The sequence below is a fragment of the Equus asinus genome, chromosome 14 (genome assembly GCF_041296235.1).
Source record: "Equus asinus isolate D_3611 breed Donkey chromosome 14, EquAss-T2T_v2, whole genome shotgun sequence".
Taxonomy (NCBI): Eukaryota; Metazoa; Chordata; class Mammalia; order Perissodactyla; family Equidae; genus Equus; species Equus asinus.
The window spans coordinates 44,674,205-44,700,273 of NC_091803.1; the positions used below are offsets into that span (position 1 = coordinate 44,674,205).

General features: G+C 45.4%; 1 protein-coding gene and 1 long non-coding RNA gene across 23 annotated transcripts in view; one reads left to right on the forward strand and one right to left on the reverse strand.

Annotated features, from left to right (window-relative positions):
- RBFOX1 (RNA binding fox-1 homolog 1) overlaps positions 1–26,069 on the reverse strand; it is a 1,969,097-nt gene that overhangs the window by 1,391,929 nt on the left and 551,099 nt on the right. The window lies entirely within an intron of this gene.
- Positions 6,528–10,611, forward strand: LOC139040126 (uncharacterized). The gene is made up of 3 exons (XR_011494025.1): positions 6,528–6,881; positions 7,354–7,449; positions 9,729–10,611. It is a non-coding gene; the product is annotated as an uncharacterized lncRNA (long non-coding RNA).

Here is a 26,069-nt window from a genome sequence, read left to right on the forward strand (position 1 = left end):
AATGTTTTAAATACTATGTCTGTTGGGTCTCTCTCTTCCCATTCCAAGTGACAGAAACCCAACTCAAACCAGTTTAAACTAGAAATTGGATTTTTAGACATACCTGGGTGAAAATTCCAAAGCGCACTGGCTTTAGGCATCACCATTCTCTCCCCATCTCTTGTTTCTCCTTTCATCTGTATTGGTCTCCTCCTTAGTAGGCTCTTCAAGATGCCCTCCAGTGAGTCCAGACTTGGAGATAATATTCTACCAAACTAGCAACCCCAGCAGCAAAAGAGGATCATTTTTTCCCCAGTAGTTCTAGAAAAATTCCTAGAGTGTTCCGCCACTGACGTGGATGGGATCACATGTCCATCACTGAACCGATGGTGTGACCAGGTGGATACAGTGCTCTGGCCAGCCAGATGTGTGGAGCCAGACCTGTCATACCACCGCATCCCATTTGCCTGGATGCTGAACTTCTACTTCACTGCCCCGTTGAGCCATATTTCTATCTCAAGACCCAATTCAGATGCCATTTTTCTTTTGAAAAATCTCCCCTATTTCTCCGGGCTGAATCAGTTGCTCCTTTCAATGAAACTGTGTAAATATCTCTATTTAACAGTGGTTCTCAACAGGGGCAATGTTGTTCCCCAGGGGATGTTTGGCAATGTCTAGTGACGGTTTTGGTTGTCATCACTGGAATGGGGATCTTGTGGGTGGAGGCCAGGGATGTTGCTCAACAGCCTACAATGCACAGTAGGCTCCCCACAACAAAGAATGATCAAGCCCCAAATTTCAAGAATGCCAAAGTTGAAAACTCCTGCTCTATTGTAATATTTAACGCCTTGTATTATGATTATCAATTTTATTTCTTCCCAAGTAGATCATGAGCTTCTCAGAGGCAGGGACATTGTCAGTGTACTCCCTGCTCTAGCAGGTGCCTGGCCCATAGCAGATGCTCAATAAACATTGGCAAAATGACTGAGGAAGGGAAGGAGTGTCCAGATGGGCTTATGAAACATTATCCAAGAAACTGAATTCCTGGAAGGCATGATGGCTCCTTAAATGGCTATTGTATTAGAAAATTTCAGCTGCAGGATGTGTTTCCTCTCCCTTTTCAAGAAAAAATTTGAACAAAAACTTTCTGAATTCAAAGTCACATGATTCTCTCTGCAAGGCAAGCTCATCTATCTATTACTATCTATACTTCTCATGCTACCAATTATTAAGAAATGGCCTCTTGGCTTTTAATAATTTTTAAAGACAGAGGAAATGGCTATAGCCCCATTAAAAGGAACCCGCTTCCCATGGTTCAGAAAATTTTTTTCAACAAAACAAAATTTCATGGTCTTTCCCCCATCCAATTTTAGTTTAAAACAAGGCTGTGGGTGTGATATCTTCATCTAAGTCACTGCACGCTTGACTAAGGGAATGCACACATCATCAGAGCTTGGTACCCATGTAAGGTCTAACACGCTTCTCAGAAAGGACATTCAAATGTCAGAGGGAGTGATTTACACTGCATGTCAATAAAAAGAACTCCGAGGTTCCGCAAGTCAATAAAGCTTATTAGAACAATCTTAGGGCTGAGTATCAATGTACCCTGATGAGGACCTCTGAAGTCACACACTATCTCAAGGAAAATGGCATTAAACAGACCATTCTGGAGGGAGAAATAAAATTAAAACCTTCCATTATTTTGAGAGTTCATGTTAACTTAATAACACACAGGAAGCTGGAGAAATTGGTGTTTATATTCCTGTAGTTAAAACCTTCGCACATTCATTTAAGCTCCCGTATATTGAGAGTCTCCGATATGCCAAGCACAGTTTCAGGCATATCATATTTATTCATTTTCATTTACCAGCACTTATGAAGTGCTTTCTATGTACCAGGCAGTCTCCTAAGTCTTTTCAAATATTGACTCTTTTAATTCTCATTACAACCCTATGACTTGGGTATAAAACATTATCCCTATTTTGCAGATAAGGAAACTGAGGCTCAAAGAAGCTGAGTAAAACATCCAAGGTTACCCACCTAGTAATCAGCAGAGCCTTCGTTCAGATCCATGCGGTCAGGCTCCAGGGTCGGTGTTCCTAACCACCGCGCAACACTGCCTGGTATGGATGACCTCTAGTCTTCTCAATAAACTCTTAAGCCAAATTTCAACCTGCCCGATATTTCAAAATTAACATTTTACTTAGTTGCCGACATTTCAAAATCAAGAGATTTTTTACACAAATGCTGGATTTCTGGATTCTCATGGCAAACCAAAATAGCCACCTGGGTCTGCTTTCTTGCATGGCCCATGGTGGGAGCTGAGAAGAGGCTTCAGGCTGGCACAGACCCACCTCGCTCATTTGAGACATTTTCCTGGTCCCTGAGTTTGGGACCCTGGCTTAGCTGTTTTGCAGATGAAGACACTAAGCCCAAGAGAAATTAAGGAACTTGACGAGGCCCCAGATCTAGAGAATAGTAGAGGCTAGAGTTGAACTTGGCAGGGTCCCAACGGAAAAGACACGGCACACTCAAATTGAGGAGATTCAACGCAATGTCCCTTTATTTACAAAGGGACTAGTGACAAAGTGTGGCAGGTGTAAAGCAATCACCCTAGACTAATATCAATGATGCCACCATTATCTCAAGGTCTCAAGGAACAAGGGAAGGGAGTCATAAGTAGAACTCAAAAGGACAGACCTGTTCAGAGCAGGTGCTTCGAGAGAAGGAATAGTGACCCTTAGGTGAGGGGCACAGGAAATCTCACAGGAGGGAGCCAGGGGAACAAACAACCTGATCTCATTCTTCTCCTTCCCTCTGATTTCCTCCAGGGTACCCCCAGTGGTCTGATCCAAATAGCCACCAGAAGACCCAGGATCTTGTCAGAGCAGAGAGCAGGTTGGGAGAGGGTGAAGAGTGCACAGAACAGGTAACACAGCTCTCAGTGGATTCTGAAAACCTGCTTTTTCCACGCCACTTGCTCTAGCTCATTCAATCCATTTACTGTTCTAATAATGTTAAAGGTCATAGCAAACACAAATATGGTGATTAAGATGTGCCAGCCACTCTTCTAAGAACGTTACACAGATTATCTCATTTTTCTAAGGGTCTCGCGTGTGCTATGAATGGAGTCCAGTCTGGAAACATAGAAGGGTAGAGGAATGAAAGCGTGACTGAGATCTTAGCGATCCTCTTGTCTCTGATGGGGTCAGATCATGCTACCACATCTCAGCCTACTTCAATCTTCGATTCAAACTTATGGGCAAAGAAGACTTCCTATTTTAAAAGAAAGGGAACCAAAATGAGTTGAAAATGCAAATGTTCATCCCAGACTGAATACGAGTCATGTTAACTAGTATACCTATCCGTAGTTACTGCTCCCTCTGATTCCCATGGACCATTCTCTGAGTTCTTGATAGTTGACTAGCCTACTAACCTATAATGAAATAGAAACATATAGAGGACACAGCAGTTGACAATGGCTTAAGAGTTACAGATCCTTCACGCTTGAAGGGAAAATTTCTAACCCTACAGTAAATGTGGGGGTCCAAAATTGGGGGGTGGGTGAGGAAGGACTTAGGGGTTCTGAGTCCCTTTGGATATTTCTTTTGGCATGGTGCAATATTTCCCAAACTTCAGTCATCCATGTGCCACCCTCATGGATTTTGCCATATTTGTACCAGTTGCACTATTGTATATTTAATGTTTTTTCTTGAAATTGGAAATTTATTTAATGTAATTTTTTTTCCTTTTTTTTCTGAGGAAGATTCTCCCTGAGCTAACACTCGTGCCAATCCTCCTCTATTTTTTAGTATGTGGGCTACCAGCACAACATGGCCGCTAACAGAGCAATGTGTGTCCATGCCTAGGAACAGAACCCAGGCCACCAAAGTGAAAGGTGCTGAACTTAACCACCAGGCCACCAGGGCTGGCCCTAAATTAATGTATTTTGAAAAGCAAACGTCATTATCCTAAATTAAAAACTAGTATTGTTCCAATATATGTTTAAGGAAATACATAACCACTAAAATTAATAATCTTGTCTGTGTGGAATATAAAATCCCTCTTGTGTATTTTCAATAACACCCACATGTGCACTTTGGGAAATGCCAGTGTGGATGTGAAGAGCATGGGCTCTGGAGTCAGACAAAATCAGGATCAAGTCCCAATTCCATCGCTCAGGAGAGTTTGCCTTATACATTTGCCACAGATTAAATAAAATAATTTGTGCAGTGTACTTAACACCATGCCCGGCGCATGGAAGGTACTCAGGAAATACTACCTTTCGGAGCTCCACAAACCACACCACTGATGGTTTTCCTGGATCACCTACACCCTGGCGTTCATACCAATAACACTTACTTACATCCTAAGAGGAAAGTGACTATCTAGAGAAAAATTATCTCACTGGGGCTTCTCAGAATTCCAGGACCTACTCAGCAGCTGGAGAGCTCCTGACTTCCAAGTGGCAGAGAATAGGGTTTTCCAGATGTGCAAAGATGGCTCCCCAGTCAATCCAATATTTCTGCCACTAGCTAATGAGAACTTACCTGTGATTTATAAGAAGTGAGGCAAAGGCTAGGAGATTTCAATTAACATTGACATGTTTATTGATCGCTCTATCCATATTCAACCATCTATCCATCTATCCACCCATCCATCCATCCACTCATCCATCCACCCATCTATCCATCCATCTACCCATCCATTCATTCAATAAATATTTGAGTAACTCCATTTCCAGTCATTGTTATAGGGACTGGATATACTATATTGAACAGAGTAAACAAATATAGTTTTTCCCCTCATAGTGCTTACAAGATAGTGGAAGACAGGCATGCCTGGGATCCTGTTTTGATACTCCTCAGATTTTTTCAGCCCCATCTATCCCCTGGGAATTGGCCCTTGCCTCAAAGGGAAGACTAGCTTTCACTACAATGCCTCATGCTCTAAGAACCCCTGGCTGCCACAGCCTGCCCCAGGTGAAGGTTGGGCTTTGGCATGACCTTCATCACACCTGCTGTGATTTCACAACCCAAGTCTAACCCAACCAGACTCATGAAGGCTATGGTTCCTCCCACAGCTCTCAGGTTCAGAAGAACTTATCACACTATGAAGCATGGAATCTGGCTTCCGCAGGACCTGCCCTAAGGGGCCAGGTAATATATCTGGTAAATGTATGTGAGTTAATTCTCCCATGGAGTGAATGTGACCAATTAAAGGAGCTGGAAAGCTCTTAGCAGACATAACCCTCTCCCTTCCAACAAATTGTTCCAAGGTATGGTGGTCCCACACAGTCTGCTTGAAAGATCGTTCGTGTAAACAGCAGTTCATTGTTGTTTCTTATAAATCTGTGGTCAGCTCAGTAACACACATTTTGTATAGGTTTTCCCTCTTTTCCTGCCTTACTTCCCTTCTTCCTTCATTCTAGCCGCCCTGGTATTGTATATCTCTATAAAGCCTGACCATGTAAGTGTTATCTCAGGCTCTACTTTCAAGGAAAATAGAACTTAAACAAAAATCAGATAACCACACAAATAAGTAAATATTTACAAGCTACCATGAGAGCCTTCAATGGAGAAAATTTGACCTGGGCTAAGAGTTAGGGAAAGCTTCACTTGCAGAAGTGATGTCTGAACTGAGATAGGGGAGGAATCAAAATTGATTAGTTTGGGGAAGAGGCATGAAGGAGCATTCTAGGCATTTAGAAAAGCATGTTCAAAGGCCCTGTGGTAGAAGCAAAATAGAAGGGAGGAGCTGAGTAAATTATGGAAGGGCAGTGTTGGCAGGAGGCTAGATATAAACTCTAAGGAGTGAAAACAGAAATGATGCAGCTAATTAATGAATCGCTAATGATTGCTGAGCCTTGTTCTTCACTCAAGAACTCTGTCATGCTCCTTGAACAGAAGTCTAAGACAGCCTATGATTAATGGAGGGTTCAAATGATTCAGGATGAATGTTTTCCGTAATATTTTGCTCACATAGGTTTTCTGGACTGGGAAATGCAGATATGCCAGCGTCTTCCATAGAGAGAGCTTTCATAGATCATAAAATCAGAGAAATCCTGATGAACTCAAGGGGATGTCGACTGGAATTAGTCAAATCTGACTTCGATATGACAAGTGAATTTTTATACACATAGTAACACCAACGGGTGCCAAGCAAGACATTGACAGACTGAAGGAATATATGAAAAGTGCTATTTGCATATTAATTATGGACACATATTGGACGAAGTTCTCAGGTGCTGTAAACAGAAAGGTCATTAGCATTGGGCAACATCTTTACACTGCAGGACACAGGAGCGGTATCCTGGGGGCTCTTCCATCACCAGGACAGAAACATGGAGAAGGGCGAGACAGCAGCTGCTAGACCCTCCCCTTAGCCTCGACACAGTGAAAGCCCCTTGGCTTTGATCTGTTTTACACGTTGAGCACCCACATATATTTCACTCAAAGAAGGAGAATACCATCCCCTTGTTGAAAACATGCCAGCCCCGAATATGCTGAAGCCTAAACACTCGAAATTCAAGTTTGCTCACTTGGACCCCCCGATAACCTCTCCCCGACCCAATATCTGATTTATACTATTGGATATTTGCTGTTGATGATTCTTCACTTTCTTTCTTTTGTTAGAGACAACGTAAATGCAAATGTCAGCATCGCCTGCTTCGATTTCCCCCCAATTAAAAAAATTACAACGACATCCAACTGTTGAGAATATTAGAGACTTTCGAAAAGATCTAAGTCACTCCAGGAAAAAGATTTCCAAATCCGGAGAATCTAGTATATGTCCATGAATTCTCCTCAGCACTGAACGAAAGAAACCAAATTGAGACTACGCCCTCTCTGAAGGGATTTAGAAGTTTCTAGAGACTGAAACCCAAATGCCTACTTACACAGGTACATGAATGATGACTGGGAACAATGGGGAGGCCCCAGCTAAAAAGGGAAACCCATTCTCAGCTCCAGTGTTTTTTTTTCTATATAGGAATAAAAGACCGATATTGTAAAAGTTTCACATTTTTCAGGAGAAGTCAGAATTCAAGATTCATATTAAATAATCTGACACTTTAAACATCAGCAAAGATGCAGAGTAAGCCAAAAGAAAAAAAAAAGGAAATAAAGAAAACTAAACTAAATTAACAGACGACAACATAAACTTCATGAGAACCAAACAAAACAGGTTTACACACTGAATCTGATGCTCCGGCAAATTGAGTTAGATTTAAGGGAAAACTTTATGGGAATGAGGCTCATTTTGCTCTTAGATGGGTTGCCTTGGGGTGACTGAAAACCATTTCTTTTCCGTGTTTAAAAATGCAATCGATATTTTGTTTTCCTCGGCATGATTCACTTATCATCTGGGACCCAGGAGAAATGGTTTGAATGTCCAGTCAGCCTAGAGATTTGGTGATTCTTCAAGGACCTCTTGAAGCAACCTAGAAGAAATCTGTCAAGCAAAGTGCAGGTATGTGCCACGTCATCTGCCACAGAGTCACACAATTCCTGTGTTAATATCCCAGAGTTGGTATTTGATTACGCTCTGTTTTTTTTTAAATCACGTGGCTACAAATTCATGATGCTTTCAGAATTAGGTCTACACCAAAGTGGATTGCCCTAGAAAACAGAGTCATGTTAAATAATCCAGGCAGCCACACTGGGCTGTTTAGCTCCTATTGACCCGCAGAGGTCCAAGGTCTTCCTGCCTCCGTGCTGCTCTGTGCCCAGGCAGGAGGCTGGTGTGGACAAACCACGTCAGTGGGACCCCTTGCCTCTGGCTTCCAAGTGGCTTTGGTCAACGGGAAGCACCAGCAGAGTTAGAGGGAGGGAGGAGAGTGAGGTCAGGATATTTACTCTCTGGACTCTCTCCTTGCGGGGTAGCTGTGAGCTGGCCGCACCCGCTATTAAACCCCTCAGCTCTCTCCCCTCGAAGGTCCCAGTAAACTGCTCCCTCTCTTGCCCCTTCAGTCCTTGAGGTGGTAACTATCTCCCTGTTACTAGCCCCAGGGTGTGGAATTATCCCTGTGATTTTCCCATATCCTTTCCACGCTGTTGCATATAGTCCCTCACTTCAATTTAAGTGTCCCACCAGTGTCCTGCTGGGACCTCCACCATCACACACACCAAAATTCTTGTTGCTCATTGGGAGCGAAAAAAAAAAAAAAAGTGTATCAGCCTCATATCTCCCTAAACTTGTCCACCTTGACTGCAAAGCCAGTTCTGAATGTGACATAAAAGAAACCTAACTCTCGTTCCCAATAATTGTCCTGACTGCGGTTCTCAGGGTTTTCTATTCAGCAGCACAGCTTCTGTGGGGTCTCTGGCCTATGGGAAATGGATGCCCTGGCAGGGATGTGGAGAAAATTCCCCTACTGCAGAGTTCCTAGGGCCCCTGGAAAAATGGCAGTTGTTGCAGTCCAGTGTCTCTTTCCTTATGATGAAATGGGGAGACTGCCCAAGCCTACATCCTACTCCATTCTTGTCATGACTCTGTGTAAATCAGTGTGATCCAGGAGTCCAAGACCTCTTCTTCTGTCCGTGTAAAGACTGACCAAGGTCGAACATAGTCTATGCTTGTAATAAAGCAAAGTTGACCTGGAGCATCTGAGAGTTCTGTCTCTCCTTCTATTTTAGAGAACTTAATTCTGAAACCAAGGCTTCATGGCAACAGTTAGACACACAAAGGTTTGTCTCCTTCCACTCCTTCACCTTTCTGCGTTCCCTATTCCACAAGGCATAATAACCATCCTTAAACAGATTTTACCTTTTTTTCCTCTAAGTTCCTCCTCAAAATTTTTTTTATAAAAGCAGATGCTATCATGTACTTCTGGTAGGACTCTAAAACTCATGGAGGGTCATTTGTCTCAAGGTATCAAAAACCTTGAAAATGTGCTTGTCTTTCCACACAGAAATCCCCGCTTAAGGTATTCATTCTATGACAATACACAGATTCAGACTCCAAGATACATGTGTGACGATGTTTAGCAGTTCACAATTGGGGAAAAAAAGGAAATATCAATGCCCTCCCATAGAAGATTGGTTAAATAAAGTATGGACTGTTATACAGTCAATAAAAATAATGGTCTAAAGAATATTGAAGGATGTGGAAAGATGTTTTGAAAACATTGTTAAATTTTCGAAGCAGGTTATAGTGTGATGTGTGCATTCATGATTCGGTTTCTCTAAATAGAATATGTAAGGATGTTCATAAGTACACAAATGTACTTTGAGAAGACTGGAGTATATTTAGAACTTGTAAGATTAATTGATGGTTGTGGAAAGGGTGGGGGGCAAATCCTCTTCCTTCCTCTGCTCCTTGACTCAGCCAATGAGGACAAATAGGAGGCTTGGAGCTGGGCTTTTAGTCCCTGCATCAGTGGATACGATGCATGCTGGCGGCCAGGGTGATGTGCTCTGGGCATGGAAGAAATGTGGAGATTGATCACTCAATTCTTAGGTATGTTTTGCATTCTCCATCATGCACCTGGCACTCTGATAGGCACTGAAACATAGTAGTGAATAAAATATGGCCCTGCCCGCATGGATCTTGCGAGCCTGAGCAGGGGCCAGCAAACTCCTGCCCAAGGGCCAAATCCCACTTGCCACCTGTTCTTGTAAATAAAGTTTTATTGAAACACAGCCACGCCTATGTATGGCTAATTTGTCACTTCGGGGCAGAGTCAAGTAGTTGTGACAGAGACCATATGACCTGCAAAACGAAAATATTGACTCTCTGAACTTTTACAGAAAAGGTTTGCCAACCCCTGGCCTAGAAACTTACTACTGAAATTGTGGTACCTGGACCAGCAGCATCAGCACCACCTGGAGAAACGCAAAAACCTCAGTTCACCCAAGACTTTATGAATTGGAGTCTGCATTTGAGCCATACAGCCATTACAACTGGAGAAACGCTAATGCAGAGGGTCGACAAGACCCCATGGCTCTGTCCCATTTTGCATATTTAAATATTTGCATAGTCATGATCTCTGAGTTAGAAAAGGGCCCCTTACAAGGTACCTTCAGGAGAATTTTCCCGCAAGCATCAACATCCCCAGCAGCAAAGTGCTTCAGATGAGGCAGTCCAAGCACCGAATCTCCCACCCAGCCAGGTCAGCTTCACTAAATAAGACTGAATACACATCGTCTTCCCAGACTTACCTGTCCTATATTAATTACAAGCACAGCATTTAACTTAAATGAACCATCCGGCCATATGAGCGGCAATATTCAAGCTATCAATTTTATGGCACAGCTCAGGAAAACGCAGCGATTCATCATGCCCCCCCAAAATACAAAGGTCAAATGATATTAATTAATGCAGCGACACAACTCGCTGCAGCTAAATGGGTATTCTTGATTATGGCTCCTTGATTGAGAACTAATGCCTCATTAATCTTAAACATATCAACCTGAGAACATCAGAGAAGTCAAATAGAATAATGGCCAACATTTCAATGAACACAGTCTCACGCTTGCTGGGTAAGAAGCAAATCCTACAGGCCTGGTTGTGTTTTCCACCTCCTTCACCCAGACGAATTTACTGAGAGCTTCATGAAGAAATGAGCTTGAAAGGCTGTCTGTCTGTCTCTGTCTCTAGACCTGTCTCTCTGTCTGTCTTTCTCTGGATCTGTCTCTCTCTCTGTCTCTGGATCTGTCTCTCTCTGTCTCTGGATCTGTCTCTCTCTGTCTCTGGATCTGTCTCTCTTTCTGTCTCTGGATCTGTCTGCTGTCTCTGTCTTTGGATCTGCTGCTCTGTCTGTCTGTCTCTGTCTCTTTCTGTCTGTCTGTCTGTCTGTCTGTCTGTCTCTCTCTCTCTCTCTCTCTCTCTCACACACACACACACAAACGCATTCATGCACAGCATTTTCAAATAGGCAGAAAGGCACTTTCTCTCTTGAGGTTTTCACTTACATGTTACAAAAAGAAATAAAAATAGATGCGTTGGTATGGCTTCCAGCCCAGTGAGTAACGTTTGCTCTGAGGTCCCTGTATCCACAGACCTGTCCTTATTTATCATGTGTAAGTGGATGGGAGAAACAGACTAGGAGGCAGAAGGTCACTGGTTCAACCTTGTGGGCATGGCAAGCTCTGTACCGTTTCAGTTTAGACAGGACGATCCTTGTGGGTCTGAGAGGGGCTGGGGGTAAGATAAAGGGGAACGGGCTCAGATCCAGTCTTTCCACCTGGAGCACCTGTGTCCTCATAGTGACTCAGGTCAGAGGATGTCTTGAGAATCTTCACAGTGTCTCCCGACAGTGGATTTTAGTTCCCCACTGGCTTCTTAGAGAAACAACAGTGGAAACCCCAACACACACACACACACACACACACACACACACAAGCAGGTGTGTACGCGAAGGCTCTGTGATCCACACTAATTGCAGGAAGGTCATCTAAAAGGCTGCAAATTAGGAGCTACTGTTCAAAGGAATTCAGATTTACACACCTTCATTGCACACAGTACTTGGGGATGGCTAAGAAAGGGTTACCCATTAGCAGTCTCGCTTTAATGAATAGATAAAATTTGAGTCAATTACAGAAGTAGCTTTTGTTGAAGAGTTGCCGAAGCAATGTTAACCTTTATTTTCCCTCCATGGCTGCAGCTGCATCCTTTCACGCAGAGTCTTCTAAAGAACTTGAAAACTCTTTGTTCTTTGAAGAAGGAAGTTATTCTCCTTCTTTCTCTTCTCCTTTTTTTTTCGTTTTTAAAGGATTTTTCATATTTTGTGTCAAGGTAAATTCAGCCTAATCCTATTCCTAAGGATCACAAATTGGTGGAGAATTTCTACAGTTCATCTCTCTGTGTATTTAAACTCAACCCTTAACTCTTACTGTGCAGAATATCTACTTTGTGAGCAATTTATTTTCAATTTTTTTTAATCTCAGTATTTTTTTTCTTACTACTTGATTCACGCTAGCATGCGTGTGCTTGGCAATTCATGTTACCATGTGTTTAAATTTTTAAAATTGTGACAGTCATGATTGTTGCTTTGAAAGGCCTTCCACACCTCAGATGCTAGAGCTTCAGCTACATCATATCTAATTTCCTAAACGTGCCCTCAGACAGGTACAAAGGCTCAAAGAGGTTAAGAGCCTTATTTACCCAAGACAGCAGTGTTGATTATTGGCAGGGCTGTAATTTGCCCAAGTTGGTCCAGCTCCTAAGGCAAGCTCATCCCATAGAGCGTACTTCCCCACAGAAATCACAGACCTTCCAGGAAAAAAAAAAGGAAAACCCAGAAACGACACAATAATTTCCCAAACCCAATAGCAACATCCTTGGGATGATGAGAGAGGGTCATGTCATTAAGGATGCTCCACCAAGAGCACTGCGTGCAGAGTTCCCAATTCTTCCTGGGCTGTTCTGCACATTCCTTATCAATAAATAATACTTCATAAAGGTCTCGAGAGATATGAATCCAAACAAACTAGAGAGGAATTGCCATTTCCCAGCACAGAGCTGCAATGATGATGGTTTTTTAATTCTTTCTACATGCTGCCAGCCCAGGGCACGCTGCTCTGCTCTCTCACTGTGAGCTGAGCTCAGCAGCAGGCAAAGGGGCAGAATGAGACCAGAGAGGTCTGGATTCAAATCGTGGGCGTCTACCTCCCGACAGCATGATCTTGAGCTAGCACGTTGGTGCTCCTCTCTAAACTGGGAATGTTAAAATCACCCTAGTAGGGCTGTTGTGAAGGTAAATACAACAATATGTACTGTAGCCCTGCAGTCAGGTCCTAAATGGTCCAAGCTCAATACTGGAGGGTGGGGGAGGCAAACGCACAGAGAATGCCTTCAAAATAAACTCAGTATCTTCTTTTAGCTTCAGGAGAACCTGGATGGGAGGCAGAACCAACCAATACCAGGACTTATCTGCAAAACTGCCTCCCGCCCACTTCCCTCAGACACTGCAACTGTTTCCATGCATCTCTCTGAAAGAACTGTAGCCCGGAACTCATTCTCTTTCTCCTCCTGATTCTGCAGCCTAATGAATCCACCTGGCTGAGGAGGAAGAAATCTCTTGGGAGGGCAGAAAATGGAAGAAATCTTGTAGTCAAATCAGAATCCAGTGCCTGGGAGTAGAGAGGCTGAGGGTCCTCAAATGTGAAGAGTTTTGGTCACAGCACCTACGGGAGACACTCTGGCCAGTGCCCAGCCCATAGTGTATAATATTATCATCATTGTCCCAGGTCAGCTCATTCCCTTCAATGGTGGCCAACGGAAACCTTCATCAAAGCTGGTCTGGGGAGATTCACCGAGGAAGACAGACCCCATCCCACTGGCCTTCTGTGGGTTCAGCCCCGGCCCATCCCAGGTGGCTCCATCTGTTCTAAAGCAGGGGAGTTGGGCGTGTCTGTGTGTGTTGGGGGGAGGGTTACCCTCACTTCTTATAAAGATAGTCTCTATCTGGATGACTTAGCACAGGGTCATTGTCACGACCAGCATAAGCCAGGGACCCCAGAGCAAGAGAAGCGAATGAGCTCATTTTCTCCACCTCCAAAGACATTTAAGCTCGTCTCTGGATGCCACTCTCTCCTCTGGGTTGGAGGTGGAGAAGTGCAGAAAAGAATGAGAGAAGCTTCTGCCTCATCCCACCAGCACCCACGCAAAGGCAGTGAACCTCGGCTGCACCAGAGCCTCCAGCCTCACCTTATCATCCCCAAACCCCAGCTCTCGCAGCAACTAACGTTGCATAAAGCATTTAAAATCATCTGTTTCCTGTGACATTCAACATCCAGCGTTTGCTAAGCATCATTCAACGCGAAGTTCTTCATGCATTTTCTCTCATTTCATAGGCAAAACCACTATAAGTTAAATTTTTGTCTTCCCATTTAAATAAAAGTCAACTGAAGCCCAGATAGGGTAAGTAACTCATCCAAGGGCACACAGCTGGCCCAGGGCAGAGGTGAGATTTGAAGCAAACCTAACCAAAACCAGAGCAACGTCCTCTGCTACACTGTACCCTCTTACCCAGCAAAGAGCTGCGCCAGATCCTTTCGAAGCCTCTGGAAGTGACGACTATGCATCTAAGCTGAGTTTTATCTAAGACTCTTGAGAGAAGGCAGAGCAAGGAAATCTCTCCGAATCACCCAGACTACAAATCTACAAGGATGGCACCGTGACGGGCGCACCCTGGGATGCAACCCATGGCCTTTGATCCCTCCAGCTAGTCACTCTCAGGTGGGTTTGAGACGAGCTCCCAGGGATGCAGGCAGTCTCCTATCACTGTGCTCTCTATCAGCGCAGCAGTGCGGGTTTACACTTGGGCGGGATGGCAGGGAGGTGGCAAAGGCGTGTGGTTCTGGTCAAAATGGCACCATCCTTCCTCCAAGAAGGAGTGTGGAGTGACTGGTGAACAGACCCAGGATAGGAATCCATCCCAATCAGAGAACACCTGCCTCCTCAAAGTAAATAATTTATATTAAAGGCAGAAATATTAGAGGCCCTGATAATGTAATCATAAAGTAATCACTTTGAATTAGGATAATGGCTGTGTCCAACTCCTTATTGCATTTATTTTGAATATCACATTCTTTCAACTCTCATTATTTTAATTATGTTCAATTACAGACATTTGCATATGCTTTATCATGGATATTAGTGAGGGGGAAAAGACTTCCCTGAGTTAAATGATGAACAGATAATCCATATTACATTACGCTTGCACCTCCTGAAAATTTGATTTCGCTACAGCCCAAAGAGGCGTCCCGAGATAGGGGCTGTTGTGAAGCAAGCCTGAATTTTCTGTCATGTTGTGGGGAACACGAGTGTAGAGACAGTCACTCAGGACTGAACTAGAAGTGGTGAAGGGCTGTGGGCTGGAAGGAGCCAGAGACTTGGCTCTGGCTGTGTGGGCTCAGGAGAATCAAGCAACCTCTCTGAGGCTCAGTCTCTGAATCCATAAAACTTGGAGTACCGTCCCCACTTTGTAAGGTGATGGTGGGACGTATATAAAGTGATGCTTGAAAGTGCTTCTTAGCTCAACATCAGGCATACAGTAGAAGTTCAAAAAAATTTAGTTATACCTTTCAACAAATGGTGCTAGATCAATTGAACGCTATAGGCAAAAAAAAAAAGAACTTCAACCTAGCACCCTATACAAAATTTAATTTAAAATGGGTGGCAAGCTTAAGAGAAGATGTAAAACTATAAAATGTTTTTGAAAAATATAGGAGAAACTCTTTGTGATCCAGGGCTATGCAATGAGCGTTGACTGGAAAACTTCTGCGGCCTGAGCCGTAAAAGAAAAGACTTGATAAACTGGACTTCATCAAAGTTAAAAACTTCTGTTCCGCACAAAGATCCTATAAAGAGGATGAGAAGACATGCTACAGGGTGGGAGAAAATATTTGCAAACCGCATATCTGACAAAGGAATAATATGTAGGATATCCAGAGAACCGTCAAAACTCAACAGGAAGGAAAAAAGCTGGCCAAAGACACGACGAAGAGACGTTTCACCCCAGAGGATGTACAGATGGCCAATAAGATTGTGGGAAGATGTTCAAATCATGAGCCATCAGGGAAGTGCAAATTAAAACCATAATAAGATATAAGCACAATGTACAAGAATAGCGAAAATTAATAATGATGGTAACAACAATACCAAATGCTGGTGAGGACGTGGAGAAACTGGACTACTGGGAATGTGAAATGGTACAAGAACTCTAGAAAACAAGTTGGCAGTGTCTTATAAACCAAACATGGAACTACCACATGATCCAGCAATTGTACTCTTGGACATTTATCCCAGAGAAAGTGAAAACTTCATGTTCCCACAAAAACGTATACATGAATGTCCATGGCACCTTTGTTCATAAGACCCCAAACAGCCCAGATGTCCTTCAACAGGTGAATGGTTAAATAAACTGTGGCACGTATAGCTCATGGACTACTCCTCAGCAGTGAAAAGGAATGAACTCTTCATGCACACAACTTGGATAAATCTGCAGGGAATTATGCTGAGTGACAAAAGCCAATCCTCAAAGTTTCACATTATATGATTCCATTTATATGACATTTTTGAAATGACACAATTTTAGAAATGGAGAATAGATGAGTGGTTGGTGGGGTTTTAGGGAGGGGTTGGGGGTGAGAGGGAGGTGAATGTGGAGATCCTTGTACTGATGGACCTGTTCAGTATCTTAAGATATTACACTAGAGTTTTGCAAAATGTTGATCATTGGAGGAAAGTGGTTAAAGTGCATACTATGCATATATAATATATATATATGTCTTACTAAAACTACATATGAATCTACAACCATCTCAATACAAATTTCAACTGAAAAATAGGACGGTCTTCAGGTTGGAAAAAATGTGCTATTATTTCTGTGAAAAGAACTGTCTCTTGGATTGTGGATTGTGGATACCAGTGGATTCTTAAGTCTGCATGACATGGTAGGCTGGGTTACCTTGACCGCGTCTCCCCAGCTGTAAGTGCTACTCTGAGCTCTGTGGAGCATCTGGCCTTCGGAGGGTCCCCTGGAGGACGCCGGTGTTTCATTTTCCCCAACGAACCATCGCAGCAGCTGACTCTGCACTGGATCCCTGCCTTTGGAGCCAGCTTGCTCCTAGGTGCCAGGCGTGGGCAGCTGCCTAGAAGTCACAAACATCTTCCCAACTGGCACGACAGAGGGAAGGTGCTGTGGGGCAAGGCCCAGGAAGGCAGCTGGCTCCCCTCCACCAGGAGGCTGGTCCGGTGCTCTGGCTTTGGAGCCAGGCTGCCTAGACTTGAACTTCAGCTCTTGTCCTCACCTGCCTGTGTAATGGTGACCAGCCTGTACTGGTTTGCTCCGATTACCGTGGCTGGGTAATAATTTGAGAGATTAATGAATGCTTTCCTCTTCTCCCTATGTTTTTCCTTTTTCTTTCCCTCCATTTAAGTAGCTCATTGCTCCAGGGAAGTCGAGGTTACTACAAATACCTCCTTAACTGCCTTTTTTCTCTAAAAGAATAAGCCCCACTGTGGGGAGATGCAAATGTATTGGGGGAGCAGGAAGGAAATGGGGCTCCCATCCTCCTCTCCATAAGAGAGATGTCCCTGGCTGTGTGACTCTGGAGAAGGAGGAAGAGGAGGGGGAGGAGGAGGAGAGGGAGGATGGGGAGAGGGAGGATGGGGAGGAGGAGAGGGAGGATGGGGAGAGGGAGGATGGGGAGGAGGAGAGGGAGGATGAGGAGAAGGGGGAGAGGGAGGATGGGGAGGAGGGAGGATGGGGAGGAGGGGGAGAGGGAGGATGGGGAGGAGGGGGAGAGTGAGGATGGGGAGGAGGGGGAGAGGGAGGATGGGGAGGAGGGGGAGAGTGAGGATGGGGAGAGTGAGGATGGGGAGAGGGAGGATGGGGAGGAGGGGGAGAGGGAGGATGGGGAGAGGGAGGATGGGGAGGAGGGGGAGAGGGAGGATGGGGAGGAGGGGGAGAGGGAGGATGGGGAGGAGGAGGAGAGGGAGGATGGGGAGGAGGAGGAGAGGGAGGATGGGAAGAGGGAGGATGGGGAGAGGGAGGATGGGGAGGAGGAGGAGAGGGAGGATGGGGAGGAGTGGGAGAGGGAGGATGGGGAGGAGGAGGAGAGGGAGGATGGAGAGACGGAGGATGGGGAGAGGGAGGATGGGGAGGAGGAGGAGAGGGAGGATGAGGAGGAGGGGGAGGAGGAGAGGGAGGATGAGGGGGAGGAGGAGAAGGAGGATGAGGAGGAGGGGGAGAGGCAGGGTGGGGAGGAGGGGGAGAGGGAGGATGGGGAGGAGAGGGAGGAGGAGAGGGAGGGTGGAGAGGAGGGGGAGAGGGAGGGTGGGGAGGAGGGAGGAGGACGAGGAGGAGAGCTGGGAAAGTTTGAACATCTTAGAGCAGCCAAACCCCAACCCACCCCAAAACCTTGGCCCAGTTCAAAACCACTGTTTAGAACATCCATGACTTCAGGAATGGAAGAAACAATCTGATCCAATCTAATTCCAAACCTTGTGACCCCCTGGAGGTGGGGGAGCCCCAAGGAGGATGGAGGTTAAGTTTCCTTCAGCACAGCAGAATGAGAGTTCAGGGTCAGAAATGAAATTGGTTATCAAGAACAAAGAAGATGCTCCCTGAGCACCTGAGCTTGTGGGCCCGTGCCCGTGCCCGTGATGCTGGTGTTTCTCACACCAGGAGTTGCGATCCCTACGCTGGGGCTAGAAGGCTTGCCTCCCTCCTACCCCATCGTCCTCCCTTCTTGACTCAGACGGCCCAGGAGTCAGTGCCAGGCCCCCAGTCCTACCCCGTTTTCCTCACACGCTCCTTTGGAGACAGATCAAGCACTGTTCGGTGACAAAACCAGACTTTCCCGGGGAACAGCTCCACCTTCAAGTGGATGTGCAGGAGCTGTCAGGGAACAGCTCTCCCCACCCACCAAGCTTTTAAAACGACTCAAGTGCCACCCTCCCTAATTACCCAATTCAGCGGTTCACACAATGGATCTGCCACTTCCTGAGCATTTCTGACATCCTTAATTCCCAGAGGCCTCTCAGCTCTGACAGAAGGCATCTGGGGTAACGGGGGGTGGGGGAGTGGAGCTGGGAGGGTGCAGGCAGCTAATTGGAGAGACAGGGAGGCAGCTGAGAATTGAAGCTGCTCGTGTGTCACACTCATAGACGGAAGGGCTGGAATGGACCTCAGAGGCCATCTATGTAATCCTCTCACCTGACAGAGGAGGAAACTGAGGCAGAAAGGGAGGCAACTGGACATTGGCCCATCTGGGACTATAATCCAGACATTCATTTATTCATCCATCCATTCATTCACTCATGCTTCATTTAAAGCTTTCATTTGCCAGACACTGTTACAACTTGGAAAATAACTGAATACCACAGAGTCCCTGCATTCACGGTACTTATAGTCTAGTACGTATATATTCTGATGGTAAGTGCTATAAGGAAAAACACAAGGGAAAGAAGGAGAGAGATGAAGAAATGGTTAGCATTGAACAAGATGGTCAGGAAAAGTCTCCACAGTGAGAAAATGGATAGAACCATGTGGGTGAGAGTTCTGGGCACAAGAGAGATTTTTTAAAGAATCATGTGCAAAGGTCCTGAGGTGAGAACATACTTGGATACTTGGACTATTCTGAAAACAACTTGGAGCTGAGTGTGTAGGGGTGAAGAGTACGATGAAGTAAGATGAGATTTGAGCGGGTATTGGGGTCAGATGCTGGGGAAGCCTGCAGGCCATTGTAGGGTCCATGGCTTTTATGCTCCATGAGATGGAAACTGAAGGGTTTGGAGCAGAGGTGTTCTGGGACCTGGTGTTTTGACAAACTCCTCAATCTGTGCTCAGACACTTTGGATAACAAAAAAATCCTTTTAGATCAGGGTTTCCCATCCTTGGCCCTATTGATAGTTGGGGCTGGATAGTTCTTTGTGTGGGGGCTTGTCCTGTGCATTGTAGGATGTTTATAGCCTTCCCAGCCCTCTACCCATTAGGGCCCAGTAGCAGCTCTCCAATTGTGACAACTAAAAATAGCCTCACACATTGTCACTTGTCGCTTGAGGGGCTTCTAGTTGAGAACCACTATGTTAGAACAACACGTGACTTTGGAGAGAAGAAACATTCCAATCCAGTCATTTCCATACCTCATTACACATTTAGGGGGCAGGATTCTTCTTCTAAATAAAGATTCCAGGGCACCACCCTAGACCTGTAGAACCAGTCTCTCCAGGGTCCAGTGGCCCGGAATCCAGAATCCGTAGAGATAACAGCTCTGCAGGGGCACACCCCAAGGATCTACCCCAGTCCTTCTCAATCCCTGTCTTTCCTGTTGCCCCTCCCCATTGTTGCCGCATCTGAACTATTATTTAGTTGTGTGTTAAATCGGCCCATTCCTTTTACTTAATATTGATTCTAAAGAGGGAAACTCTCCATCAGTTGTTCTCAAACTGATATCCACGGTGTGAGAACACCCGGGCATCCTGCGAGCATGCGTGGAGACTGCGTGGGGTCTGATATGCATTTCTCATGAGCTCCCAGGAATGCCGATGGCTTGCAGACTGCGCCCTGACGTCTGCAACTCCACCTCCCTTCCGGCAATGGGAACCCTCCTCGTGGAACACAGACGGTAGTTGGAAAAAGCAAGGGCAAAGGCACGCTAAGTTTCAGGGACACCCTGTTGTGTGCCAAAGCTCTGAGTCCGAAGTCTGTCCCCTCCAGGGCTGAAAGGGGACAGTAGCAAAGATCAAAGGGCATGCAACTGCTACTCCCTCCTTGGGGCCACCAGAAGAACTGAAAGGGAATGAAACTTTCTCATTATATTATTTAATGTCTATGTCCCACCAAAGAATATCCCAAATTCCTTTTAAGAACACCTCGCAGACCCCTCACGTTTTGTGAAGTGCTGATCTAGTCCAATTCACCTTATTAAAGAGCTGGGACTGCAGAGGCATCGCTGCTCATTGCCTCTGAGGAGCTGATGAAAACTGTGGCGGGCTCCAGGGTCTCCTGTCTGTCATCCCAAGACCAGAGCGAATATTACCTCCTTCAGGGTCCCGAGACACCCTGAGCCCCCCCCACCCCCACCCCATCAACACCATCTGCACGTCCAGCTGATTTCTCTAGGGCCAGGTCCTGTCTGGCTGGGAAGTCATTACCGCCCACACTGCCCTGCTGAATCCCGCTCCTCTGCAAGTGGTGGCCTGGTCACAGATCCCGCTGAAGGGAAGAAGCTGCTTTCGAGATGGCAATCACTTAGCGGGGGGAGATGCAAACAGTGGTAGGAGCTGTTAAAGCATTTTCACACTTGACCTTTCTGTGCCAAGCTAAATAAACAGAATTGTTTACGATGGCTGAGATGGCAATTTCCTGCCTCGGAGAGGAACGTCTGTCGGAAGGAAGAAGGCAAGTTCCTAGAGAGACTGTGTGGATGGCGATGATCGGACGCTTTCCAGGAGTCCCTTGGTCAAACGCCCCGTTACAGTCTGGGTTCAAGTCCCAGCTCCACCACGTGCCACCTGCGTATGGGACCATGGAGTGTAACTTAACCTCCTTACACCTTTGTTCTTCGTGGTGAAACTTACCTGAAAGGATGTAAGGATTAAATGGGGTCATACGAATAGAGCACCTCACGTGGTAAACGCTCCGTTAATGAGCTATTACGGCATGAGCTCCTCAAGAGTCACCAGTCACCCACCGAATGGATGTTTCCTTTCTTGGAATAAAAAGAAGAAAATAACAAAATAACAAACGTTGACTGTTGACTGTTGCTGTCAAGAGGGTTACATTGAAATCTGATGATGACAACTGCTAATGCAGATGAGGAAGGTGGGATGGTTGTCTGCCCATTTCCACCTCTCCTGGCTGGAGGTCCTGCTGGACCTTCTGTATCTTTGGGGTGGGGCTCTTTTCTAACTTTCCTCGCAGTTCAGAATGGGCAATTGAGCTGTTTCTGTAACGGCAGCTGGTTTGCTCCTCTCCGTTGGTGTTCTCTCTCATAATAAGCAGCAGCCTTGCAGTTGGCTCCTGGAAGCTGAAGGCTGTTTCCAGGGCCAAAGGTGAGCTTACCGTCACCTGGTCGCCATGGAAACCGAAGCATTGTCATGCTCTCTCCAGAGTGACTTGGCAGGGCCCCTAGTACGTGTCTCTCCACTTCAAACTAATCTCCCCCGCACATGTTCCCTGGAGAAGCATCACCAGGGATCACAGGAACAGGCTCTCACATGGCCCGTGAGGGCAGGAAGGGGTCTATGTGGAAGCGTCTGCATTTCAGGTTGGCCTGTGAAAACACACAGGTGCCTCTGGTGTTCAGATCTTCTCCAGAGACGTGAGGACCAGCAGAGGGGCAGCAAGAAACAAGCAGCAACCATTTTCCAAAGTCTCTGAAGTTTCCAGAAGGTGCAATAACATCGGTTGGGCTGCAAAGAAGCATGGCCGAGTCCAGTGGGTCCCAGACTTCAGCTTACAAGGAAATCTCCTGAGAGACTCATTACCCTTCAGATTTGCATCTGACACTAGAGAGTCTGATTTATAGATCTGAGGTGGCCAGAGCAGTCTGTATTCCTTACCATCCCCTCTCTGGTGATCCTGATAGAGGTGATACTTTGAGAAGGACAGGTGTGGGAGGACAAAGAGAAGAACCTGAGCGTCCGCTGTCCTGAGTTCTGGCCACATTCTGCATCTAAGGTACTTTATCGTCTTGACCAAGACTTCAACAGCCTTAATAAGAGAATTGGATCACAGTCGAATTTCCCACTAGCATTCTAATGAACTCACTCTCCCTACTCTTAAAATAGGGTTCTACAGTCAAATCGTTTGGTAAGCAATATTTCTTCTACCCCTCTCTAGGACACACAAACTACTTTAGCACATTAAAGACTCTGATAAGTCCTGCAGTAAAAATGCCTACATGATTTTTTCCAACCCAATGTTTTTTCCTAAGTCATGTGCCCATGGAACCCTTTTCTTTCTTTTTTTTTACACTATTTGTTAATAAAAGCATCCTGGTATACCTGACTTGGTAAATGGTGGGTTAGAAAATACTAACACATATTAATAGTTATTTTGACTGAGTTATTACAATGTATCAAGCACTCGACACACATCATCTTACAGAATCATACAGCACTCTGCCCATAGCAACACAACTAGCAAACTGCAGAACTGGACCGCAACCTAAGCCTTCTGACGTTGGCCTTAAACTATGCTAGGACCCACTCAAACACTGGCAAAGAGCAGAGACAGCGACATTTGGGCTTCTTCTCCAGAACTGATCACCCATAGAGCAGCTTCCTGCGTGTAGGAAACATGAGCAGACCTTGGTCCCAGAAGAACAAACTCAGGGGAGCATGTGACAACATCGCCAAGGGGACAATCTGAACCCTGAAGTTTCCAGTGCCAAGCTTAAAACTATAAACCAATCCCCAACTTCTGCAGTTATCAGCACGCTAGGTTTTCTGCTTCCCTATCACATTAGCTTTTGAGTAATGTAGTGGCCAGGCAGCCGGCTCCGTGATGTATCACATTAATGCGTTATCAGAACCAGCTGTTGCTCTAATGATACAGAAGAAGGATGAAGAGCGCGGGTGATGTATTGCCTGCACGCCCTGCGACGGAGGAACAAAGCAGATCCCGTGCGGGATAGCGACGCAGCTAGAAAGTCGAGATTGATTCATCCGGCACATCCCAAGGCGGCATCGGGAAAGAGGAGTCGGCTGAGCTGCTGGAATTTATCGACATAATTATGTGCCGTGATTCATTAAGTCGTAAACAACAAAGGCATCAGAGGCACTTTTCTGTTGTTGTTTTGGCTTAACTTATTAAAAAAGAAGGAAAGAGAACTTTTTTGTGTAGTTTTGGTTTTTTCTTTTAAATGATAAAGTTCCTCAGCACAAACTCGTATGGATAATGAAGTCTTCGAGGAAAGGTAAGATGGGGGCTAAGGGGAGTCACCTTTAAACAGGCATGTTTCACTCCTTGAAGGAGAATAAGCCCCGAGCAAGTTACTCGTGACACCTGCCCCTCCTCTTTGCCATTCCCATTGCATCCGGGACAACTGAAATCACTGAGAGCTGACCAGAACTAACTAAGCCTATCAGAGGTATAAGAATGGCCACAGAGACCAAAATGATTGAGCATTTACTCTATTCTGGCCACTAGCTAAACTCTGTACACCCATTATCGCATCTTATCTGCATTATATTTCTGTGAGGTAGCTGCTGATTTCATCCCCTTTTTACAAGTGAGGAAATTAGGCATTAGCGATGTTAAACTAATCTAATCCAGGGTCTCATAGTCAGCAGTTGAGCTAATGATTAAAATACAGTTCCACAGGATGCCAGGGTCCATGCTCTTCATTCATTTATTCATCCATCCGTTCAATAAGTATTTATTGAGCCCTACCAAATGCAAGGTATAGGAGATATGGTAGGACTGAGGCTGAATATGCCCCGTGTGCATGGAACACCATTCTAGTGAAGGAGACAGATCCTTTATCCTCGATATGAATGAATGAATAAATGAATGAATGAACAAACAGGCATATGCACAACACTGCAAACTGCACTGACTATAATCAATTTAAAGGGAACGATGTGTTAGAAAATAGCAGGCTGACGAACAGAGGTCGTGGAAGAGAGTTCATCTGTGATGCAAATCTTTTTGCTCTTAACGGTCAAAGACCTGAAGTTTTCACCAACATGCACATCTTAGAATCCGTCCGTATATTTTCCAACACTCCCCTTCTTTCATGTACATGCCTAATATCTATGAGGATGAGTCAAGTTCTTCCCACCACTTCTGAGCATAGGGAGTCACATTTGTCAATATTGCAAAGCAGAAAACAATAGTCTTAGGCTCATCTCTTTACCGGGGACAATCAATTGACTCTTCAACCTGCTGCATCTTGTATATATCACAGGGCAGCTGAGCTGTTGGCGTGAGCTGTTTGAGACCCTGCCAGGCAGGTATCTTTCACTCATTCTCATGCTTTCTGTACACAGACAGTACCAACAGGAAGGCTGACTCATGAAAAGCCTTGTTTTTGTCTCTGAAAGAGCCAGGGAAATTGTAACTGGTGATGCACAAACTTCTGCAAGCATTGCAAGCTGATCTTGAAGACAAGACCAACTTCCCCTGCTACTCAGGGAGACAGATGGCCAGGAGTGTGACAAACAGATAACAGAACTCCCCCCGCCCCCCCGACCCAGAGTAGAGAGGCTGAGAACAATGTGCAGCCCGGTGTGGGGAGGTCACTAGAGAACCAACACAGAGCAGGTAGTCCTGAGCCAGCTGGAGGCCCAATGATGGCGAGGACATCTTCGCATCTCCGGGTCAGCCATCCCCTGGTCCTTTGCCTGATTCCCTACATCCAATTATTCTAGATGCCATATCTCATCCAGCTGTCCTGTAGCAGGGTTACTCCTGGCTAAAGGGTTCACTCTACAGGCCAATGTCCTTCCACTTTTCCGGAAACAATCTCATTTTAAGAGGGGACTCTGGAATACTTGATGGAATGAATGGTGGATTTTCAAGCACTGGATAGATAATGAGAAGCAGATTTCAAAACAGAGGAACCTGGCTATCACCGTTCAGATCATGCACTATTGATAGGCAGCTACATCATCTAGTTTTAAGGCTGGTTCTGGAATTTGTTTTGCATTTGTGGTCTGGGGAAATAATATTTATCCTAGGAATCCACTTAGCAACTGAATTAGTCAGGGTTCTCCAGAGAAACAGAACCAATAGAATGTGTATATGCAGAAAGAAATTTATTCCAAGGGATTGGTTCATGCAGTCACGGAGGCTGAGAAGGCCCGAGATCTGCAGAGTGAGCTGGCAAGCCAGAGACCCACAGGGCCACTGGTGTAGGTTCCAGTCCAAGTCCAAATACCTGAGAACCAGAAGAACCGGTGGTGTATTTCCAGTCCCAAGGCCGGCAGGCTCAAGATCCAGGAAGAGCCGATGTTTCAGTTCGAGTCCAAAGGCAGGAGAAAGCCCTTTTCTCAGTTTGAAAGCAGTCAGGGAGCAGGAATTGTCTCTTACTTGGGGCATGGTCAACCTGGTTGTACTAGTCAGGCCTTCAACTGATGGGATGAGGCTCACCCTCATCAGAGAGGGTGATCTGCTTTACCCAGTTTATCTGTATAAATGTTCCTCTCACCCCAAAACACCCTCACACACACACCCGAATAATGTTTGTCCAAATATCTGGTCACCGTGTGGCCCAGTCAAGCTGACATATAAAATTAACCATCACAATAACATAATGATAACAAAAGCAATAAATCCTCAGTGGTCTAGAGCGCTTTCTAGATGACAGGGATCCTTCATCTGCTCTCTTCCAACCCTGACTGAGCATAGGCAGCATCATCCCCATTGTACTGTGAAGGGAACTCTGGCTTAAACAGTTTGATTAAGTAACTTATCCAGCAGCCCCAGGCTATTGCATGAGCTGCAGAAAGCAACTTAAGATGCTACTCTAGCTCCCTGCTTTCCTTAAGACACAATGATTCTGTATGGTCATCTACTTAACACCCCAGAATCACAGATAACTTGGCACAGAGGAAAAAGACTGGGTGACATGTTTTCATTCTTGAAATCCCCTGAGATCAGGCACCCTTCCTTTTGCTGAGTGAGGATA